This window comes from Oncorhynchus nerka, unplaced genomic scaffold, assembly GCF_034236695.1.
Source record: "Oncorhynchus nerka isolate Pitt River unplaced genomic scaffold, Oner_Uvic_2.0 unplaced_scaffold_1161, whole genome shotgun sequence".
In the NCBI taxonomy this organism is placed as follows: domain Eukaryota; kingdom Metazoa; phylum Chordata; class Actinopteri; order Salmoniformes; family Salmonidae; genus Oncorhynchus; species Oncorhynchus nerka.
The window spans coordinates 1-18,392 of record NW_027040163.1 but is presented as its reverse complement, the minus strand read 5'-3'; the positions used below and the strand labels follow the sequence as shown (position 1 = coordinate 18,392).

Below are 18,392 nucleotides of genomic sequence, written 5' to 3'. Positions count from 1 at the left end.
GGTCCTTCTTCCTTCTTCCTTCCTCCGTCTCTCCACCTTCCACCACGTCCTCTCCTCCATCTTCTTCTCCTTCTTGCGACAATACCACTGCTTCCTCGAATATTGTTTGACTCCCTCTTCAGCCCTAACCTCTCCACAGTTGCACTCCGCCAATCTCTTTCTGCATCCACCACAAAAATTCCTTTCCTTCTCTCCATCACATTCTCTCGCATAGTGTCCTTGATTGCCACACTTAAAACACTGAAATTCCGGGCAGTCTTTAACTATGTGCCCGGGTTGGATACACATACGACACACTCTGACCTGTTTGTCATGAATGACCCTGAAATATTCTGCTCCCTCCAACGTCTCAATTCTTGTAGAATAAGGTAATGATGTCACTTTTTCTGTGAACTTGACCTTGCAGAAACGTGTCCCGTCAACCACCTCCGTTCCTGGCCAAACTCTCCTCCTTATCTCCGAGACGGCCGCCACTCCCCAGCTACTCAGCTTGCTCAGTATCACACCATCTTCTAATGTATACTGGGAGATTCATAAAAGACACCACCAATTCCTTCACATTAATGTCTCTCGCCAGAATCCTTGTGTCCTTTATTCGCAATCCATCCATTAACCGTTCTTTTCCTCTTTCATTTCTCATCGTAATTTCGTACTTCTTTTCTCCTTTCATTCGGCATCCCACCACCTCTCCACACTCCTCCTTAATTGCTCTTAGTAGTTCCATTGTCGTCACTTTGTCTTCTCCTTCCAACTTAATTGCCACCGTGTATTCTTTTCCATATTTCATTCCTTCGTTATCTTCATTTTTCTTCCGTTGCGCCTTTTCGTTGTCTTTGTCCATTCCGTTTGTCTTTTCCTTGTTGTCCGTCATGGTAAAAATAAATCCAAAAAACTCTCCCCAAGCAGAAAAAAAACTGCAAGGGGGAAGAATAACCAAACTTTAAACTATTCAACTAAAGAAAATAATAAATTATCTTGCAAAAACCAATTAATTAACAAAAATAGCTCTCGAGCAAACACTCTCCAGCAAACACTCACTCACAGCTCAGACACTCGCACCTGTCGTCACTTCTCCAATCAGGAAATGCGTACTCAGGACAGTGTGGCCGTAAGCGAGAAACTATCTCTTGGTGCACTATATAAAGTCAAAGTGAGTCTGATTAACAGCTGTTGCATTTTCACCATTTAGATAAGAATCTTTGTGTCACTCAAAATGTGGAAAAATTGCATATACTGTAGCCATAATTTGTAGCACAGATTGTTGGATGAAATACAAACTAACCTTGCTTACTTATTTCAAAGCGAGGGCACATATTTCAGCCTTGTGGGAAAAAAACGGACAAAGAGTTGACAAAATGCTTACAGCACCTGGTATTCCCAGGCGGTCTCCCATCCAAGTACTAACCAGGCCCGACCCTGCTTAGCTTCCGAGATCAGACGAGATCAGGCGTACTCAGGACAGTGTGGCCGTAGGGAGACACTTTTCCCCATCCGAGGACACCCCGGACAGCGAGAAACCATCTCTTGGTGCACTATATAAAGTCAAAGTGAGTCTGATTAACAGCTGTTGCATTTTCACCATTTAGATAAGAATCTTTGTGTCACTCAAAATGTGGAAAAATTGCATATACTGTAGCCATAATTTGTAGCACAGATTGTTGGATGAAATACAAACTAACCTTGCTTACTTATTTCAAAGCGAGGGCACATATTTCAGCCTTGTGGGAAAAAACGGACAAAGAGTTGACAAAATGCTTACAGCACCTGGTATTCCCAGGCGGTCTCCCATCCAAGTACTAACCAGGCCCGACCCTGCTTAGCTTCTGAGATCAGACGAGATCAGGCGTACTCAGGACAGTGTGGCCGTAAGCAGAAACCATCTCTTGGTGCACTATATAAAGTCAAAGTGAGTCTGATTAACAGCTGTTGCATTTTCACCATTTAGATAAGAATCTTTGTGTCACTCAAAATGTGGAAAAAATTGCATATACTGTAGCCATAATTTGTAGCACAGATTGTTGGATGAAATACAAACTAACCTTGCTTACTTATTTCAAAGCGAGGGCACATATTTCAGCCTTGTGGGAAAAAACGGACAAAGAGTTGACAAAATGCTTACAGCACCTGGTATTCCCAGGCGGTCTCCCATCCAAGTACTAACCAGGCCCGACCCTGCTTAGCTTCTGAGATCAGACGAGATCAGGCGTACTCAGGACAGTGTGGCCGTAAGCGAGAAACTATCTCTTGGTGCACTATATAAAGTCAAAGTGAGTCTGATTAACAGCTGTTGCATTTTCACCATTTAGATAAGAATCTTTGTGTCACTCAAAATGTGGAAAAATTGCATATACTGTAGCCATAATTTGTAGCACAGATTGTTGGATGAAATACAAACTAACCTTGCTTACTTATTTCAAAGCGAGGGCACATATTTCAGCCTTGTGGGAAAAAACGGACAAAGAGTTGACAAAATGCTTACAGCACCTGGTATTCCCAGGCGGTCTCCCATCCAAGTAACACTAACTAACCAGGCCCGACCTTTGTTTCTGCTTAGCTTCCGAGATCAGACGAGATCAGGCGTACTCAGGACAGTGTGGCCGTAAGCGAGAAACCATCTCTTGGTGCACTATATAAAGTCAAAGTGAGTCTGATTAACAGCTGTTGCATTTTCACCATTTAGATAAGAATCTTTGTGTCACTCAAAATGTGGAAAAAATTGCATATACTGTAGCCATAATTTGTAGCACAGATTGTTGGATGAAATACAAACTAACCTTGCTTACTTATTTCAAAGCGAGGGCACATATTTCAGCCTTGTGGGAAAAAACGGACAAAGAGTTGACAAAATGCTTACAGCACCTGGTATTCCCAGGCGGTCTCCCATCCAAGTACTAACCAGGCCCGACCCTGCTTAGCTTCTGAGATCAGACGAGATCAGGCGTACTCAGGACAGTGTGGCCGTAAGCGAGAAACCATCTCTTGGTGCACTATATAAAGTCAAAGTGAGTCTGATTAACAGCTGTTGCATTTTTCACCATTTAGATAAGAATCTTTGTGTCACTCAAAATGTGGAAAAATTGCATATACTGTAGCCATAATTTGTAGCACAGATTGTTGGATGAAATACAAACTAACCTTGCTTACTTATTTCAAAGCGAGGGCACATATTTCAGCCTTGTGGGAAAAAACGGACAAAGAGTTGACAAAATGCTTACAGCACCTGGTATTCCCAGGCGGTCTCCCATCCAAGTACTAACCAGGCCCGACCCTGCTTAGCTTCCGAGATCAGACGAGATCAGGCGTACTCAGGACAGTGTGGCCGTAAGCACAGAAACTATCTCTTGGTGCACTATATAAAGTCAAAGTGAGTCTGATTAACAGCTGTTGCATTTTCACCATTTAGATAAGAATCTTTGTGTCACTCAAAATGTGGAAAAATTGCATATACTGTAGCCATAATTTGTAGCACAGATTGTTGGATGAAATACAAACTAACCTTGCTTACTTATTTCAAAGCGAGGGCACATATTTCAGCCTTGTGGGAAAAAAACGGACAAAGAGTTGACAAAATGCTTACAGCACCTGGTATTCCCAGGCGGTCTCCCATCCAAGTACTAACCAGGCCCGACCCTGCTTAGCTTCCGAGATCAGACGAGATCAGGCGTACTCAGGACAGTGTGGCCGTAAGCGAGAAACTATCTCTTGGTGCACTATATAAAGTCAAAGTGAGTCTGATTAACAGCTGTTGCATTTTCACCATTTAGATAAGAATCTTTGTGTCACTCAAAATTTGCATATACTGTAGCCATAATTTGTAGCACAGATTGTTGGATGAAATACAAACTAACCTTGCTTACTTATTTCAAAGCGAGGGCACATATTTCAGCCTTGTGGGAAAAAAACGGACAAAGAGTTGACAAAATGCTTACAGCACCTGGTATTCCCAGGCGGTCTCCCATCCAAGTACTAACCAGGCCCGACCCTGCTTAGCTTCTGAGATCAGACGAGATCAGGCGTACTCAGGACAGTGTGGCCGTAAGCGAGAAACTATCTCTTGGTGCACTATATAAAGTCAAAGTGAGTCTGATTAACAGCTGTTGCATTTTCACCATTTAGATAAGAATCTTTGTGTCACTCAAAATGTGGAAAAAATTGCATATACTGTAGCCATAATTTGTAGCACAGATTGTTGGATGAAATACAAACTAACCTTGCTTACTTATTTCAAAGCGAGGGCACATATTTCAGCCTTGTGGGAAAAAACGGACAAAGAGTTGACAAAATGCTTACAGCACCTGGTATTCCCAGGCGGTCTCCCATCCAAGTACTAACCAGGCCCGACCCTGCTTAGCTTCTGAGATCAGACGAGATCAGGCGTACTCAGGACAGTGTGGCCGTAAGCGAAAACTATCTCTTGGTGCACTATATAAAGTCAAAGTGAGTCTGATTAACAGCTGTTGCATTTTCACCATTTAGATAAGAATCTTTGTGTCACTCAAAATGTGGAAAAATTGCATATACTGTAGCCATAATTTCCGTAGCACAGATTGTTGGATGAAATACAAACTAACCTTGCTTACTTATTTCAAAGCGAGGGCACATATTTCAGCCTTGTGGGAAAAAACGGACAAAGAGTTGACAAAATGCTTACAGCACCTGGTATTCCCAGGCGGTCTCCCATCCAAGTACTAACCAGGCCCGACCCTGCTTAGCTTCTGAGATCAGACGAGATCAGGCGTACTCAGGACAGTGTGGCCGTAAGCGAGAAACTATCTCTTGGTGCACTATATAAAGTCAAAGTGAGTCTGATTAACAGCTGTTGCATTTTCACCATTTAGATAAGAATCTTTGTGTCACTCAAAATTGGAAAAATTGCATATACTGTAGCCATAATTTGTAGCACAGATTGTTGGATGAAATACAAACTAACCTTGCTTACTTATTTCAAAGCGAGGGCACATATTTCAGCCTTGTGGGAAAAAACGGACAAAGAGTTGACAAAATGCTTACAGCACCTGGTATTCCCAGGCGGTCCCATCCAAGTACTAACCAGGCCCGACCCTGCTTAGCTTCCGAGATCAGACGAGATCAGGCGTACTCAGGACAGTGTGGCCGTAAGCGAGAAACTATCTCTTGGTGCACTATATAAAGTCAAAGTGAGTCTGATTAACAGCTGTTGCATTTTCACCATTTAGATAAGAATCTTTGTGTCACTCAAAATGTGGAAAAAATTGCATATACTGTAGCCATAATTTGTAGCACAGATTGTTGGATGAAATACAAACTAACCTTGCTTACTTATTTCAAAGCGAGGGCACATATTTCAGCCTTGTGGGAAAAAACGGACAAAGAGTTGACAAAATGCTTACAGCACCTGGTATTCCCAGGCGGTCTCCCATCCAAGTACTAACCAGGCCCGACCCTGCTTAGCTTCCGAGATCAGACGAGATCAGGCGTACTCAGGACAGTGTGGCCGTAAGCGAGAAACTATCTCTTGGTGCACTATATAAAGTCAAAGTGAGTCTGATTAACAGCTGTTGCATTTTCACCATTTAGATAAGAATCTTTGTGTCACTCAAAATGTGGAAAAATTGCATATACTGTAGCCATAATTTGTAGCACAGATTGTTGGATGAAATACAAACTAACCTTGCTTACTTATTTCAAAGCGAGGGCACATATTTCAGCCTTGTGGGAAAAAACGGACAAAGAGTTGACAAAATGCTTACAGCACCTGGTATTCCCAGGCGGTCTCCCATCCAAGTACTAACCAGGCCCGACCCTGCTTAGCTTCTGAGATCAGACGAGATCAGGCGTACTCAGGACAGTGTGGCCGTAAGCGAGAAACTATCTCTTGGTGCACTATATAAAGTCAAAGTGAGTCTGATTAACAGCTGTTGCATTTTCACCATTTAGATAAGAATCTTTGTGTCACTCAAAATTGCATATACTGTAGCCATAATTTGTAGCACAGATTGTTGGATGAAATACAAACTAACCTTGCTTACTTATTTCAAAGCGAGGGCACATATTTCAGCCTTGTGGGAAAAAAACGGACAAAGAGTTGACAAAATGCTTACAGCACCTGGTATTCCCAGGCGGTCTCCCATCCAAGTACTAACCAGGCCCGACCCTGCTTAGCTTCCGAGATCAGACGAGATCAGGCGTACTCAGGACAGTGTGGCCGTAAGCGAGAAACTATCTCTTGGTGCACTATATAAAGTCAAAGTGAGTCTGATTAACAGCTGTTGCATTTTCACCATTTAGATAAGAATCTTTGTGTCACTCAAAATGTGGAAAAAATTGCATATACTGTAGCCATAATTTGTAGCACAGATTGTTGGATGAAATACAAACTAACCTTGCTTACTTATTTCAAAGCGAGGGCACATATTTCAGCCTTGTGGGAAAAAACGGACAAAGAGTTGACAAAATGCTTACAGCACCTGGTATTCCCAGGCGGTCTCCCATCCAAGTACTAACCAGGCCCGACCCTGCTTAGCTTCCGAGATCAGACGAGATCAGGCGTACTCAGGACAGTGTGGCCGTAAGCGAGAAACTATCTCTTGGTGCACTATATAAAGTCAAAGTGAGTCTGATTAACAGCTGTTGCATTTTCACCATTTAGATAAGAATCTTTGTGTCACTCAAAATTGCATATACTGTAGCCATAATTTGTAGCACAGATTGTTGGATGAAATACAAACTAACCTTGCTTACTTATTTCAAAGCGAGGGCACATATTTCAGCCTTGTGGGAAAAAACGGACAAAGAGTTGACAAAATGCTTACAGCACCTGGTATTCCCAGGCGGTCTCCCATCCAAGTACTAACCAGGCCCGACCCTGCTTAGCTTCTGAGATCAGACGAGATCAGGCGTACTCAGGACAGTGTGGCCGTAAGCGAGAAACTATCTCTTGGTGCACTATATAAAGTCAAAGTGAGTCTGATTAACAGCTGTTGCATTTTCACCATTTAGATAAGAATCTTTGTGTCACTCAAAATGTGCAAAAAATTGCATATACTGTAGCCATAATTTGTAGCACAGATTGTTGGATGAAATACAAACTAACCTTGCTTACTTATTTCAAAGCGAGGGCACATATTTCAGCCTTGTGGGAAAAAAACGGACAAAGAGTTGACAAAATGCTTACAGCACCTGGTATTCCCAGGCGGTCTCCCATCCAAGTACTAACCAGGCCCGACCCTGCTTAGCTTCTGAGATCAGACGAGATCAGGCGTACTCAGGACAGTGTGGCCGTAAGCGAGAAACTATCTCTTGGTGCACTATATAAAGTCAAAGTGAGTCTGATTAACAGCTGTTGCATTTTCACCATTTAGATAAGAATCTTTGTGTCACTCAAAATTGCATATACTGTAGCCATAATTTGTAGCACAGATTGTTGGATGAAATACAAACTAACCTTGCTTACTTATTTCAAAGCGAGGGCACATATTTCAGCCTTGTGGGAAAAAACGGACAAAGAGTTGACAAAATGCTTACAGCACCTGGTATTCCCAGGCGGTCTCCCATCCAAGTACTAACCAGGCCCGACCCTGCTTAGCTTCTGAGATCAGACGAGATCAGGCGTACTCAGGACAGTGTGGCCGTAAGCGAGAAACTATCTCTTGGTGCACTATATAAAGTCAAAGTGAGTCTGATTAACAGCTGTTGCATTTTCACCATTTAGATAAGAATCTTTGTGTCACTCAAAATTGCATATACTGTAGCCATAATTTGTAGCACAGATTGTTGGATGAAATACAAACTAACCTTGCTTACTTATTTCAAAGCGAGGGCACATATTTCAGCCTTGTGGGAAAAAACGGACAAAGAGTTGACAAAATGCTTACAGCACCTGGTATTCCCAGGCGGTCTCCCATCCAAGTACTAACCAGGCCCGACCCTGCTTAGCTTCTGAGATCAGACGAGATCAGGCGTACTCAGGACAGTGTGGCCGTAAGCGAGAAACTATCTCTTGGTGCACTATATAAAGTCAAAGTGAGTCTGATTAACAGCTGTTGCATTTTCACCATTTAGATAAGAATCTTTGTGTCACTCAAAATTGCATATACTGTAGCCATAATTTGTAGCACAGATTGTTGGATGAAATACAAACTAACCTTGCTTACTTATTTCAAAGCGAGGGCACATATTTCAGCCTTGTGGGAAAAAACGGACAAAGAGTTGACAAAATGCTTACAGCACCTGGTATTCCCAGGCGGTCTCCCATCCAAGTACTAACCAGGCCCGACCCTGCTTAGCTTCTGAGATCAGACGAGATCAGGCGTACTCAGGACAGTGTGGCCGTAAGCGAGAAACTATCTCTTGGTGCACTATATAAAGTCAAAGTGAGTCTGATTAACAGCTGTTGCATTTTCACCATTTAGATAAGAATCTTTGTGTCACTCAAAATTGCATATACTGTAGCCATAATTTGTAGCACAGATTGTTGGATGAAATACAAACTAACCTTGCTTACTTATTTCAAAGCGAGGGCACATATTTCAGCCTTGTGGGAAAAAACGGACAAAGAGTTGACAAAATGCTTACAGCACCTGGTATTCCCAGGCGGTCTCCCATCCAAGTACTAACCAAGCCCGACCCTGCTTAGCTTCCGAGATCAGACGAGATCAGGCGTACTCAGGACAGTGTGGCCGTAAGCGAGAAACTATCTCTTGGTGCACTATATAAAGTCAAAGTGAGTCTGATTAACAGCTGTTGCATTTTCACCATTTAGATAAGAATCTTTGTGTCACTCAAAATGTGGAAAAAATTCTGTAGCCATAATTTGTAGCACAGATTGTTGGATGAAATACAAACTAACCTTGCTTACTTATTTCAAAGCGAGGGCACATATTTCAGCCTTGTGGGAAAAAACGGACAAAGAGTTGACAAAATGCTTACAGCACCTGGTATTCCCAGGCGGTCTCCCATCCAAGTACTAACCAAGCCCGACCCTGCTTAGCTTCCGAGATCAGACGAGATCAGGCGTACTCAGGACAGTGTGGCCGTAAGCGAGAAACTATCTCTTGGTGCACTATATAAAGTCAAAGTGAGTCTGATTAACAGCTGTTGCATTTTCACCATTTAGATAAGAATCTTTGTGTCACTCAAAATTGGAAAAAATTGCATATACTGTAGCCATAATTTGTAGCACAGATTGTTGGATGAAATACAAACTAACCTTGCTTACTTATTTCAAAGCGAGGGCACATATTTCAGCCTTGTGGGAAAAAACGGACAAAGAGTTGACAAAATGCTTACAGCACCTGGTATTCCCAGGCGGTCTCCCATCCAAGTACTAACCAAGCCCGACCCTGCTTAGCTTCCGAGATCAGACGAGATCAGGCGTACTCAGGACAGTGTGGCCGTAAGCGAGAAACTATCTCTTGGTGCACTATATAAAGTCAAAGTGAGTCTGATTAACAGCTGTTGCATTTTCACCATTTAGATAAGAATCTTTGTGTCACTCAAAATTGCATATACTGTAGCCATAATTTGTAGCACAGATTGTTGGATGAAATACAAACTAACCTTGCTTACTTATTTCAAAGCGAGGGCACATATTTCAGCCTTGTGGGAAAAAAACGGACAAAGAGTTGACAAAATGCTTACAGCACCTGGTATTCCCAGGCGGTCTCCCATCCAAGTACTAACCAAGCCCGACCCTGCTTAGCTTCCGAGATCAGACGAGATCAGGCGTACTCAGGACAGTGTGGCCGTAAGCGAGAAACTATCTCTTGGTGCACTATATAAAGTCAAAGTGAGTCTGATTAACAGCTGTTGCATTTTCACCATTTAGATAAGAATCTTTGTGTCACTCAAAATGTGGAAAAAATTGCATATACTGTAGCCATAATTTGTAGCACAGATTGTTGGATGAAATACAAACTAACCTTGCTTACTTATTTCAAAGCGAGGGCACATATTTCAGCCTTGTGGGAAAAAACGGACAAAGAGTTGACAAAATGCTTACAGCACCTGGTATTCCCAGGCGGTCTCCCATCCAAGTACTAACCAAGCCCGACCCTGCTTAGCTTCCGAGATCAGACGAGATCAGGCGTACTCAGGACAGTGTGGCCGTAAGCGAGAAACTATCTCTTGGTGCACTATATAAAGTCAAAGTGAGTCTGATTAACAGCTGTTGCATTTTCACCATTTAGATAAGAATCTTTGTGTCACTCAAAATTGCAAAAAATATACTGTAGCCATAATTTGTAGCACAGATTGTTGGATGAAATACAAACTAACCTTGCTTACTTATTTCAAAGCGAGGGCACATATTTCAGCCTTGTGGGAAAAAACGGACAAAGAGTTGACAAAATGCTTACAGCACCTGGTATTCCCAGGCGGTCTCCCATCCAAGTACTAACCAGGCCCGACCCTGCTTAGCTTCTGAGATCAGACGAGATCAGGCGTACTCAGGACAGTGTGGCCGTAAGCGAGAAACTATCTCTTGGTGCACTATATAAAGTCAAAGTGAGTCTGATTAACAGCTGTTGCATTTTCACCATTTAGATAAGAATCTTTGTGTCACTCAAAATGTGGAAAAAATTGCATATACTGTAGCCATAATTTGTAGCACAGATTGTTGGATGAAATACAAACTAACCTTGCTTACTTATTTCAAAGCGAGGGCACATATTTCAGCCTTGTGGGAAAAAAACGGACAAAGAGTTGACAAAATGCTTACAGCACCTGGTATTCCCAGGCGGTCTCCCATCCAAGTACTAACCAAGCCCGACCCTGCTTAGCTTCCGAGATCAGACGAGATCAGGCGTACTCAGGACAGTGTGGCCGTAAGCGAGAAACTATCTCTTGGTGCACTATATAAAGTCAAAGTGAGTCTGATTAACAGCTGTTGCATTTTCACCATTTAGATAAGAATCTTTGTGTCACTCAAAATTGGAAAAAATTGCATATACTGTAGCCATAATTTGTAGCACAGATTGTTGGATGAAATACAAACTAACCTTGCTTACTTATTTCAAAGCGAGGGCACATATTTCAGCCTTGTGGGAAAAAACGGACAAAGAGTTGACAAAATGCTTACAGCACCTGGTATTCCCAGGCGGTCTCCCATCCAAGTACTAACCAAGCCCGACCCTGCTTAGCTTCCGAGATCAGACGAGATCAGGCGTACTCAGGACAGTGTGGCCGTAAGCGAGAAACTATCTCTTGGTGCACTATATAAAGTCAAAGTGAGTCTGATTAACAGCTGTTGCATTTTCACCATTTAGATAAGAATCTTTGTGTCACTCAAAATTGCATATACTGTAGCCATAATTTGTAGCACAGATTGTTGGATGAAATACAAACTAACCTTGCTTACTTATTTCAAAGCGAGGGCACATATTTCAGCCTTGTGGGAAAAAACGGACAAAGAGTTGACAAAATGCTTACAGCACCTGGTATTCCCAGGCGGTCTCCCATCCAAGTACTAACCAAGCCCGACCCTGCTTAGCTTCCGAGATCAGGCGTACTCAGGACAGTGTGGCCGTAAGCGAGAAACTATCTCTTGGTGCACTATATAAAGTCAAAGTGAGTCTGATTAACAGCTGTTGCATTTTCACCATTTAGATAAGAATCTTTGTGTCACTCAAAATTGCATATACTGTAGCCATAATTTGTAGCACAGATTGTTGGATGAAATACAAACTAACCTTGCTTACTTATTTCAAAGCGAGGGCACATATTTCAGCCTTGTGGGAAAAAAACGGACAAAGAGTTGACAAAATGCTTACAGCACCTGGTATTCCCAGGCGGTCTCCCATCCAAGTACTAACCAGGCCCGACCCTGCTTAGCTTCTGAGATCAGACGAGATCAGGCGTACTCAGGACAGTGTGGCCGTAAGCGAGAAACTATCTCTTGGTGCACTATATAAAGTCAAAGTGAGTCTGATTAACAGCTGTTGCATTTTCACCATTTAGATAAGAATCTTTGTGTCACTCAAAATTGCATATACTGTAGCCATAATTTGTAGCACAGATTGTTGGATGAAATACAAACTAACCTTGCTTACTTATTTCAAAGCGAGGGCACATATTTCAGCCTTGTGGGAAAAAACGGACAAAGAGTTGACAAAATGCTTACAGCACCTGGTATTCCCAGGCGGTCTCCCATCCAAGTACTAACCAAGCCCGACCCTGCTTAGCTTCCGAGATCAGACGAGATCAGGCGTACTCAGGACAGTGTGGCCGTAAGCGAGAAACTATCTCTTGGTGCACTATATAAAGTCAAAGTGAGTCTGATTAACAGCTGTTGCATTTTCACCATTTAGATAAGAATCTTTGTGTCACTCAAAATTGCATATACTGTAGCCATAATTTGTAGCACAGATTGTTGGATGAAATACAAACTAACCTTGCTTACTTATTTCAAAGCGAGGGCACATATTTCAGCCTTGTGGGAAAAAACGGACAAAGAGTTGACAAAATGCTTACAGCACCTGGTATTCCCAGGCGGTCTCCCATCCAAGTACTAACCAAGCCCGACCCTGCTTAGCTTCCGAGATCAGACGAGATCAGGCGTACTCAGGACAGTGTGGCCGTAAGCGAGAAACTATCTCTTGGTGCACTATATAAAGTCAAAGTGAGTCTGATTAACAGCTGTTGCATTTTCACCATTTAGATAAGAATCTTTGTGTCACTCAAAATTGCATATACTGTAGCCATAATTTGTAGCACAGATTGTTGGATGAAATACAAACTAACCTTGCTTACTTATTTCAAAGCGAGGGCACATATTTCAGCCTTGTGGGAAAAAACGGACAAAGAGTTGACAAAATGCTTACAGCACCTGGTATTCCCAGGCGGTCTCCCATCCAAGTACTAACCAAGCCCGACCCTGCTTAGCTTCCGAGATCAGACGAGATCAGGCGTACTCAGGACAGTGTGGCCGTAAGCGAGAAACTATCTCTTGGTGCACTATATAAAGTCAAAGTGAGTCTGATTAACAGCTGTTGCATTTTCACCATTTAGATAAGAATCTTTGTGTCACTCAAAATTGCATATACTGTAGCCATAATTTGTAGCACAGATTGTTGGATGAAATACAAACTAACCTTGCTTACTTATTTCAAAGCGAGGGCACATATTTCAGCCTTGTGGGAAAAAACGGACAAAGAGTTGACAAAATGCTTACAGCACCTGGTATTCCCAGGCGGTCTCCCATCCAAGTACTAACCAAGCCCGACCCTGCTTAGCTTCCGAGATCAGACGAGATCAGGCGTACTCAGGACAGTGTGGCCGTAAGCGAGAAACTATCTCTTGGTGCACTATATAAAGTCAAAGTGAGTCTGATTAACAGCTGTTGCATTTTCACCATTTAGATAAGAATCTTTGTGTCACTCAAAATTGCATATACTGTAGCCATAATTTGTAGCACAGATTGTTGGATGAAATACAAACTAACCTTGCTTACTTATTTCAAAGCGAGGGCACATATTTCAGCCTTGTGGGAAAAAACGGACAAAGAGTTGACAAAATGCTTACAGCACCTGGTATTCCCAGGCGGTCTCCCATCCAAGTACTAACCAAGCCCGACCCTGCTTAGCTTCCGAGATCAGACGAGATCAGGCGTACTCAGGACAGTGTGGCCGTAAGCGAGAAACTATCTCTTGGTGCACTATATAAAGTCAAAGTGAGTCTGATTAACAGCTGTTGCATTTTCACCATTTAGATAAGAATCTTTGTGTCACTCAAAATTGCATATACTGTAGCCATAATTTGTAGCACAGATTGTTGGATGAAATACAAACTAACCTTGCTTACTTATTTCAAAGCGAGGGCACATATTTCAGCCTTGTGGGAAAAAACGGACAAAGAGTTGACAAAATGCTTACAGCACCTGGTATTCCCAGGCGGTCTCCCATCCAAGTACTAACCAAGCCCGACCCTGCTTAGCTTCCGAGATCAGACGAGATCAGGCGTACTCAGGACAGTGTGGCCGTAAGCGAGAAACTATCTCTTGGTGCACTATATAAAGTCAAAGTGAGTCTGATTAACAGCTGTTGCATTTTCACCATTTAGATAAGAATCTTTGTGTCACTCAAAATGTGGAAAAAATTGCATATACTGTAGCCATAATTTGTAGCACAGATTGTTGGATGAAATACAAACTAACCTTGCTTACTTATTTCAAAGCGAGGGCACATATTTCAGCCTTGTGGGAAAAAACGGACAAAGAGTTGACAAAATGCTTACAGCACCTGGTATTCCCAGGCGGTCTCCCATCCAAGTACTAACCAAGCCCGACCCTGCTTAGCTTCCGAGATCAGACGAGATCAGGCGTACTCAGGACAGTGTGGCCGTAAGCGAGAAACTATCTCTTGGTGCACTATATAAAGTCAAAGTGAGTCTGATTAACAGCTGTTGCATTTTCACCATTTAGATAAGAATCTTTGTGTCACTCAAAATGTGGAAAAAATTGCATATACTGTAGCCATAATTTGTAGCACAGATTGTTGGATGAAATACAAACTAACCTTGCTTACTTATTTCAAAGCGAGGGCACATATTTCAGCCTTGTGGGAAAAAACGGACAAAGAGTTGACAAAATGCTTACAGCACCTGGTATTCCCAGGCGGTCTCCCATCCAAGTACTAACCAAGCCCGACCCTGCTTAGCTTCCGAGATCAGACGAGATCAGGCGTACTCAGGACAGTGTGGCCGTAAGCGAGAAACTATCTCTTGGTGCACTATATAAAGTCAAAGTGAGTCTGATTAACAGCTGTTGCATTTTCACCATTTAGATAAGAATCTTTGTGTCACTCAAAATTGCATATACTGTAGCCATAATTTGTAGCACAGATTGTTGGATGAAATACAAACTAACCTTGCTTACTTATTTCAAAGCGAGGGCACATATTTCAGCCTTGTGGGAAAAAACGGACAAAGAGTTGACAAAATGCTTACAGCACCTGGTATTCCCAGGCGGTCTCCCATCCAAGTACTAACCAGGCCCGACCCTGCTTAGCTTCCGAGATCAGACGAGATCAGGCGTACTCAGGACAGTGTGGCCGTAAGCGAGAAACTATCTCTTGGTGCACTATATAAAGTCAAAGTGAGTCTGATTAACAGCTGTTGCATTTTCACCATTTAGATAAGAATCTTTGTGTCACTCAAAATGTGGAAAAAATTGCATATACTGTAGCCATAATTTGTAGCACAGATTGTTGGATGAAATACAAACTAACCTTGCTTACTTATTTCAAAGCGAGGGCACATATTTCAGCCTTGTGGGAAAAAACGGACAAAGAGTTGACAAAATGCTTACAGCACCTGGTATTCCCAGGCGGTCTCCCATCCAAGTACTAACCAGGCCCGACCCTGCTTAGCTTCCGAGATCAGACGAGATCAGGCGTACTCAGGACAGTGTGGCCGTAAGCGAGAAACTATCTCTTGGTGCACTATATAAAGTCAAAGTGAGTCTGATTAACAGCTGTTGCATTTTCACCATTTAGATAAGAATCTTTGTGTCACTCAAAATTGCATATACTGTAGCCATAATTTGTAGCACAGATTGTTGGATGAAATACAAACTAACCTTGCTTACTTATTTCAAAGCGAGGGCACATATTTCAGCCTTGTGGGAAAAAACGGACAAAGAGTTGACAAAATGCTTACAGCACCTGGTATTCCCAGGCGGTCTCCCATCCAAGTACTAACCAGGCCCGACCCTGCTTAGCTTCTGAGATCAGACGAGATCAGGCGTACTCAGGACAGTGTGGCCGTAAGCGAGAAACTATCTCTTGGTGCACTATATAAAGTCAAAGTGAGTCTGATTAACAGCTGTTGCATTTTCACCATTTAGATAAGAATCTTTGTGTCACTCAAAATCAAAAAATTGCATATACTGTAGCCATAATTTGTAGCACAGATTGTTGGATGAAATACAAACTAACCTTGCTTACTTATTTCAAAGCGAGGGCACATATTTCAGCCTTGTGGGAAAAAAACGGACAAAGAGTTGACAAAATGCTTACAGCACCTGGTATTCCCAGGCGGTCTCCCATCCAAGTACTAACCAGGCCCGACCCTGCTTAGCTTCTGAGATCAGACGAGATCAGGCGTACTCAGGACAGTGTGGCCGTAAGCGAGAAACTATCTCTTGGTGCACTATATAAAGTCAAAGTGAGTCTGATTAACAGCTGTTGCATTTTCACCATTTAGATAAGAATCTTTGTGTCACTCAAAATTGCATATACTGTAGCCATAATTTGTAGCACAGATTGTTGGATGAAATACAAACTAACCTTGCTTACTTATTTCAAAGCGAGGGCACATATTTCAGCCTTGTGGGAAAAAACGGACAAAGAGTTGACAAAATGCTTACAGCACCTGGTATTCCCAGGCGGTCTCCCATCCAAGTACTAACCAAGCCCGACCCTGCTTAGCTTCCGAGATCAGACGAGATCAGGCGTACTCAGGACAGTGTGGCCGTAAGCGAGAAACTATCTCTTGGTGCACTATATAAAGTCAAAGTGAGTCTGATTAACAGCTGTTGCATTTTCACCATTTAGATAAGAATCTTTGTGTCACTCAAAATTGCATATACTGTAGCCATAATTTGTAGCACAGATTGTTGGATGAAATACAAACTAACCTTGCTTACTTATTTCAAAGCGAGGGCACATATTTCAGCCTTGTGGGAAAAAAACGGACAAAGAGTTGACAAAATGCTTACAGCACCTGGTATTCCCAGGCGGTCTCCCATCCAAGTACTAACCAGGCCCGACCCTGCTTAGCTTCTGAGATCAGACGAGATCAGGCGTACTCAGGACAGTGTGGCCGTAAGCGAGAAACTATCTCTTGGTGCACTATATAAAGTCAAAGTGAGTCTGATTAACAGCTGTTGCATTTTCACCATTTAGATAAGAATCTTTGTGTCACTCAAAATGTGGAAATTGCATATACTGTAGCCATAATTTGTAGCACAGATTGTTGGATGAAATACAAACTAACCTTGCTTACTTATTTCAAAGCGAGGGCACATATTTCAGCCTTGTGGGAAAAAACGGACAAAGAGTTGACAAAATGCTTACAGCACCTGGTATTCCCAGGCGGTCTCCCATCCAAGTACTAACCAGGCCCGACCCTGCTTAGCTTCTGAGATCAGACGAGATCAGGCGTACTCAGGACAGTGTGGCCGTAAGCGAGAAACTATCTCTTGGTGCACTATATAAAGTCAAAGTGAGTCTGATTAACAGCTGTTGCATTTTCACCATTTAGATAAGAATCTTTGTGTCACTCAAAATTGCATATACTGTAGCCATAATTTGTAGCACAGATTGTTGGATGAAATACAAACTAACCTTGCTTACTTATTTCAAAGCGAGGCACATATTTCAGCCTTGTGGGAAAAAACGGACAAAGAGTTGCCAAATGCTTACAGCACCTGGTATTCCCAGGCGGTCTCCCATCCAAGTACTAACCAGGCCCGACCCTGCTTAGCTTCTGAGATCAGACGAGATCAGGCGTACTCAGGACAGTGTGGCCGTAAGCGAGAAACTATCTCTTGGTGCACTATATAAAGTCAAAGTGAGTCTGATTAACAGCTGTTGCATTTTCACCATTTAGATAAGAATCTTTGTGTCACTCAAAATGTGGAAAAAATATACTGTAGCCATAATTTGTAGCACAGATTGTTGGATGAAATACAAACTAACCTTGCTTACTTATTTCAAAGCGAGGGCACATATTTCAGCCTTGTGGGAAAAAACGGACAAAGAGTTGACAAAATGCTTACAGCACCTGGTATTCCCAGGCGGTCTCCCATCCAAGTACTAACCAAGCCCGACCCTGCTTAGCTTCCGAGATCAGACGAGATCAGGCGTACTCAGGACAGTGTGGCCGTAAGCGAGAAACTATCTCTTGGTGCACTATATAAAGTCAAAGTGAGTCTGATTAACAGCTGTTGCATTTTCACCATTTAGATAAGAATCTTTGTGTCACTCAAAATTGCATATACTGTAGCCATAATTTGTAGCACAGATTGTTGGATGAAATACAAACTAACCTTGCTTACTTATTTCAAAGCGAGGGCACATATTTCAGCCTTGTGGGAAAAAACGGACAAAGAGTTGACAAAATGCTTACAGCACCTGGTATTCCCAGGCGGTCTCCCATCCAAGTACTAACCAAGCCCGACCCTGCTTAGCTTCCGAGATCAGACGAGATCAGGCGTACTCAGGACAGTGTGGCCGTAAGCGAGAAACTATCTCTTGGTGCACTATATAAAGTCAAAGTGAGTCTGATTAACAGCTGTTGCATTTTCACCATTTAGATAAGAATCTTTGTGTCACTCAAAATGTGGAAAAAATTATACTGTAGCCATAATTTGTAGCACAGATTGTTGGATGAAATACAAACTAACCTTGCTTACTTAT

At 42.4% G+C, this 18,392-nt stretch overlaps 45 non-coding genes and 2 pseudogenes across 45 annotated transcripts; all 47 read right to left on the bottom strand.

Moving 5' to 3' along the window:
- Positions 1–1,356: 1,356 nt before the first annotated feature.
- Positions 1,357–1,475, bottom strand: LOC135569693 (5S ribosomal RNA; annotated as a pseudogene).
- A 277-nt stretch (positions 1,476–1,752) lies between these two features.
- Positions 1,753–1,871, bottom strand: LOC135569408 (5S ribosomal RNA). The gene has a single exon (XR_010462996.1). It is a non-coding gene; the product is annotated as a 5S ribosomal RNA (ribosomal RNA).
- A 241-nt stretch (positions 1,872–2,112) lies between these two features.
- LOC135569397 (5S ribosomal RNA) lies at positions 2,113–2,231 on the bottom strand. Its single transcript, XR_010462985.1, has one exon. It is a non-coding gene; the product is annotated as a 5S ribosomal RNA (ribosomal RNA).
- Positions 2,232–2,847: 616 nt separating this feature from the next.
- LOC135569385 (5S ribosomal RNA) lies at positions 2,848–2,966 on the bottom strand. The gene has a single exon (XR_010462973.1). It is a non-coding gene; the product is annotated as a 5S ribosomal RNA (ribosomal RNA).
- A 242-nt stretch (positions 2,967–3,208) lies between these two features.
- On the bottom strand, positions 3,209–3,327 carry LOC135569565 (5S ribosomal RNA). Its single transcript, XR_010463153.1, has one exon. It is a non-coding gene; the product is annotated as a 5S ribosomal RNA (ribosomal RNA).
- A 243-nt stretch (positions 3,328–3,570) lies between these two features.
- LOC135569564 (5S ribosomal RNA) lies at positions 3,571–3,689 on the bottom strand. Its single transcript, XR_010463152.1, has one exon. It is a non-coding gene; the product is annotated as a 5S ribosomal RNA (ribosomal RNA).
- Positions 3,690–3,922: 233 nt separating this feature from the next.
- On the bottom strand, positions 3,923–4,041 carry LOC135569374 (5S ribosomal RNA). The gene has a single exon (XR_010462962.1). It is a non-coding gene; the product is annotated as a 5S ribosomal RNA (ribosomal RNA).
- A 242-nt stretch (positions 4,042–4,283) lies between these two features.
- Positions 4,284–4,402, bottom strand: LOC135569362 (5S ribosomal RNA). Its single transcript, XR_010462950.1, has one exon. It is a non-coding gene; the product is annotated as a 5S ribosomal RNA (ribosomal RNA).
- A 242-nt stretch (positions 4,403–4,644) lies between these two features.
- On the bottom strand, positions 4,645–4,763 carry LOC135569351 (5S ribosomal RNA). Its single transcript, XR_010462939.1, has one exon. It is a non-coding gene; the product is annotated as a 5S ribosomal RNA (ribosomal RNA).
- A 240-nt stretch (positions 4,764–5,003) lies between these two features.
- Positions 5,004–5,120, bottom strand: LOC135569690 (5S ribosomal RNA). Its single transcript, XR_010463277.1, has one exon. It is a non-coding gene; the product is annotated as a 5S ribosomal RNA (ribosomal RNA).
- A 242-nt stretch (positions 5,121–5,362) lies between these two features.
- On the bottom strand, positions 5,363–5,481 carry LOC135569562 (5S ribosomal RNA). Its single transcript, XR_010463150.1, has one exon. It is a non-coding gene; the product is annotated as a 5S ribosomal RNA (ribosomal RNA).
- A 241-nt stretch (positions 5,482–5,722) lies between these two features.
- Positions 5,723–5,841, bottom strand: LOC135569340 (5S ribosomal RNA). Its single transcript, XR_010462928.1, has one exon. It is a non-coding gene; the product is annotated as a 5S ribosomal RNA (ribosomal RNA).
- A 232-nt stretch (positions 5,842–6,073) lies between these two features.
- On the bottom strand, positions 6,074–6,192 carry LOC135569561 (5S ribosomal RNA). The gene has a single exon (XR_010463149.1). It is a non-coding gene; the product is annotated as a 5S ribosomal RNA (ribosomal RNA).
- A 242-nt stretch (positions 6,193–6,434) lies between these two features.
- On the bottom strand, positions 6,435–6,553 carry LOC135569560 (5S ribosomal RNA). Its single transcript, XR_010463148.1, has one exon. It is a non-coding gene; the product is annotated as a 5S ribosomal RNA (ribosomal RNA).
- Positions 6,554–6,784: 231 nt separating this feature from the next.
- On the bottom strand, positions 6,785–6,903 carry LOC135569329 (5S ribosomal RNA). The gene has a single exon (XR_010462917.1). It is a non-coding gene; the product is annotated as a 5S ribosomal RNA (ribosomal RNA).
- A 243-nt stretch (positions 6,904–7,146) lies between these two features.
- Positions 7,147–7,265, bottom strand: LOC135569318 (5S ribosomal RNA). The gene has a single exon (XR_010462906.1). It is a non-coding gene; the product is annotated as a 5S ribosomal RNA (ribosomal RNA).
- A 231-nt stretch (positions 7,266–7,496) lies between these two features.
- LOC135569307 (5S ribosomal RNA) lies at positions 7,497–7,615 on the bottom strand. The gene has a single exon (XR_010462895.1). It is a non-coding gene; the product is annotated as a 5S ribosomal RNA (ribosomal RNA).
- A 231-nt stretch (positions 7,616–7,846) lies between these two features.
- Positions 7,847–7,965, bottom strand: LOC135569296 (5S ribosomal RNA). The gene has a single exon (XR_010462884.1). It is a non-coding gene; the product is annotated as a 5S ribosomal RNA (ribosomal RNA).
- A 231-nt stretch (positions 7,966–8,196) lies between these two features.
- On the bottom strand, positions 8,197–8,315 carry LOC135569285 (5S ribosomal RNA). Its single transcript, XR_010462873.1, has one exon. It is a non-coding gene; the product is annotated as a 5S ribosomal RNA (ribosomal RNA).
- Positions 8,316–8,546: 231 nt separating this feature from the next.
- Positions 8,547–8,665, bottom strand: LOC135569624 (5S ribosomal RNA). Its single transcript, XR_010463211.1, has one exon. It is a non-coding gene; the product is annotated as a 5S ribosomal RNA (ribosomal RNA).
- Positions 8,666–8,900: 235 nt separating this feature from the next.
- Positions 8,901–9,019, bottom strand: LOC135569623 (5S ribosomal RNA). Its single transcript, XR_010463210.1, has one exon. It is a non-coding gene; the product is annotated as a 5S ribosomal RNA (ribosomal RNA).
- Positions 9,020–9,260: 241 nt separating this feature from the next.
- LOC135569622 (5S ribosomal RNA) lies at positions 9,261–9,379 on the bottom strand. Its single transcript, XR_010463209.1, has one exon. It is a non-coding gene; the product is annotated as a 5S ribosomal RNA (ribosomal RNA).
- A 232-nt stretch (positions 9,380–9,611) lies between these two features.
- LOC135569621 (5S ribosomal RNA) lies at positions 9,612–9,730 on the bottom strand. Its single transcript, XR_010463208.1, has one exon. It is a non-coding gene; the product is annotated as a 5S ribosomal RNA (ribosomal RNA).
- Positions 9,731–9,972: 242 nt separating this feature from the next.
- On the bottom strand, positions 9,973–10,091 carry LOC135569619 (5S ribosomal RNA). The gene has a single exon (XR_010463206.1). It is a non-coding gene; the product is annotated as a 5S ribosomal RNA (ribosomal RNA).
- Positions 10,092–10,327: 236 nt separating this feature from the next.
- LOC135569274 (5S ribosomal RNA) lies at positions 10,328–10,446 on the bottom strand. Its single transcript, XR_010462862.1, has one exon. It is a non-coding gene; the product is annotated as a 5S ribosomal RNA (ribosomal RNA).
- A 243-nt stretch (positions 10,447–10,689) lies between these two features.
- Positions 10,690–10,808, bottom strand: LOC135569618 (5S ribosomal RNA). Its single transcript, XR_010463205.1, has one exon. It is a non-coding gene; the product is annotated as a 5S ribosomal RNA (ribosomal RNA).
- Positions 10,809–11,049: 241 nt separating this feature from the next.
- LOC135569617 (5S ribosomal RNA) lies at positions 11,050–11,168 on the bottom strand. The gene has a single exon (XR_010463204.1). It is a non-coding gene; the product is annotated as a 5S ribosomal RNA (ribosomal RNA).
- A 231-nt stretch (positions 11,169–11,399) lies between these two features.
- LOC135569713 (5S ribosomal RNA) lies at positions 11,400–11,508 on the bottom strand (annotated as a pseudogene).
- A 232-nt stretch (positions 11,509–11,740) lies between these two features.
- LOC135569263 (5S ribosomal RNA) lies at positions 11,741–11,859 on the bottom strand. Its single transcript, XR_010462851.1, has one exon. It is a non-coding gene; the product is annotated as a 5S ribosomal RNA (ribosomal RNA).
- A 231-nt stretch (positions 11,860–12,090) lies between these two features.
- LOC135569616 (5S ribosomal RNA) lies at positions 12,091–12,209 on the bottom strand. Its single transcript, XR_010463203.1, has one exon. It is a non-coding gene; the product is annotated as a 5S ribosomal RNA (ribosomal RNA).
- A 231-nt stretch (positions 12,210–12,440) lies between these two features.
- On the bottom strand, positions 12,441–12,559 carry LOC135569615 (5S ribosomal RNA). Its single transcript, XR_010463202.1, has one exon. It is a non-coding gene; the product is annotated as a 5S ribosomal RNA (ribosomal RNA).
- A 231-nt stretch (positions 12,560–12,790) lies between these two features.
- LOC135569614 (5S ribosomal RNA) lies at positions 12,791–12,909 on the bottom strand. The gene has a single exon (XR_010463201.1). It is a non-coding gene; the product is annotated as a 5S ribosomal RNA (ribosomal RNA).
- Positions 12,910–13,140: 231 nt separating this feature from the next.
- On the bottom strand, positions 13,141–13,259 carry LOC135569613 (5S ribosomal RNA). The gene has a single exon (XR_010463200.1). It is a non-coding gene; the product is annotated as a 5S ribosomal RNA (ribosomal RNA).
- A 231-nt stretch (positions 13,260–13,490) lies between these two features.
- LOC135569612 (5S ribosomal RNA) lies at positions 13,491–13,609 on the bottom strand. Its single transcript, XR_010463199.1, has one exon. It is a non-coding gene; the product is annotated as a 5S ribosomal RNA (ribosomal RNA).
- Positions 13,610–13,840: 231 nt separating this feature from the next.
- On the bottom strand, positions 13,841–13,959 carry LOC135569611 (5S ribosomal RNA). Its single transcript, XR_010463198.1, has one exon. It is a non-coding gene; the product is annotated as a 5S ribosomal RNA (ribosomal RNA).
- A 242-nt stretch (positions 13,960–14,201) lies between these two features.
- On the bottom strand, positions 14,202–14,320 carry LOC135569610 (5S ribosomal RNA). The gene has a single exon (XR_010463197.1). It is a non-coding gene; the product is annotated as a 5S ribosomal RNA (ribosomal RNA).
- Positions 14,321–14,562: 242 nt separating this feature from the next.
- LOC135569608 (5S ribosomal RNA) lies at positions 14,563–14,681 on the bottom strand. The gene has a single exon (XR_010463195.1). It is a non-coding gene; the product is annotated as a 5S ribosomal RNA (ribosomal RNA).
- Positions 14,682–14,912: 231 nt separating this feature from the next.
- Positions 14,913–15,031, bottom strand: LOC135569559 (5S ribosomal RNA). The gene has a single exon (XR_010463147.1). It is a non-coding gene; the product is annotated as a 5S ribosomal RNA (ribosomal RNA).
- A 242-nt stretch (positions 15,032–15,273) lies between these two features.
- On the bottom strand, positions 15,274–15,392 carry LOC135569558 (5S ribosomal RNA). The gene has a single exon (XR_010463146.1). It is a non-coding gene; the product is annotated as a 5S ribosomal RNA (ribosomal RNA).
- A 231-nt stretch (positions 15,393–15,623) lies between these two features.
- LOC135569703 (5S ribosomal RNA) lies at positions 15,624–15,742 on the bottom strand. The gene has a single exon (XR_010463279.1). It is a non-coding gene; the product is annotated as a 5S ribosomal RNA (ribosomal RNA).
- Positions 15,743–15,982: 240 nt separating this feature from the next.
- Positions 15,983–16,101, bottom strand: LOC135569592 (5S ribosomal RNA). The gene has a single exon (XR_010463179.1). It is a non-coding gene; the product is annotated as a 5S ribosomal RNA (ribosomal RNA).
- Positions 16,102–16,332: 231 nt separating this feature from the next.
- Positions 16,333–16,451, bottom strand: LOC135569607 (5S ribosomal RNA). Its single transcript, XR_010463194.1, has one exon. It is a non-coding gene; the product is annotated as a 5S ribosomal RNA (ribosomal RNA).
- Positions 16,452–16,683: 232 nt separating this feature from the next.
- Positions 16,684–16,802, bottom strand: LOC135569480 (5S ribosomal RNA). Its single transcript, XR_010463068.1, has one exon. It is a non-coding gene; the product is annotated as a 5S ribosomal RNA (ribosomal RNA).
- Positions 16,803–17,041: 239 nt separating this feature from the next.
- LOC135569368 (5S ribosomal RNA) lies at positions 17,042–17,160 on the bottom strand. Its single transcript, XR_010462956.1, has one exon. It is a non-coding gene; the product is annotated as a 5S ribosomal RNA (ribosomal RNA).
- Positions 17,161–17,389: 229 nt separating this feature from the next.
- On the bottom strand, positions 17,390–17,508 carry LOC135569257 (5S ribosomal RNA). Its single transcript, XR_010462845.1, has one exon. It is a non-coding gene; the product is annotated as a 5S ribosomal RNA (ribosomal RNA).
- A 237-nt stretch (positions 17,509–17,745) lies between these two features.
- LOC135569606 (5S ribosomal RNA) lies at positions 17,746–17,864 on the bottom strand. The gene has a single exon (XR_010463193.1). It is a non-coding gene; the product is annotated as a 5S ribosomal RNA (ribosomal RNA).
- Positions 17,865–18,095: 231 nt separating this feature from the next.
- LOC135569605 (5S ribosomal RNA) lies at positions 18,096–18,214 on the bottom strand. The gene has a single exon (XR_010463192.1). It is a non-coding gene; the product is annotated as a 5S ribosomal RNA (ribosomal RNA).
- Between the last annotated feature and the right edge of the window lie 178 nt (positions 18,215–18,392).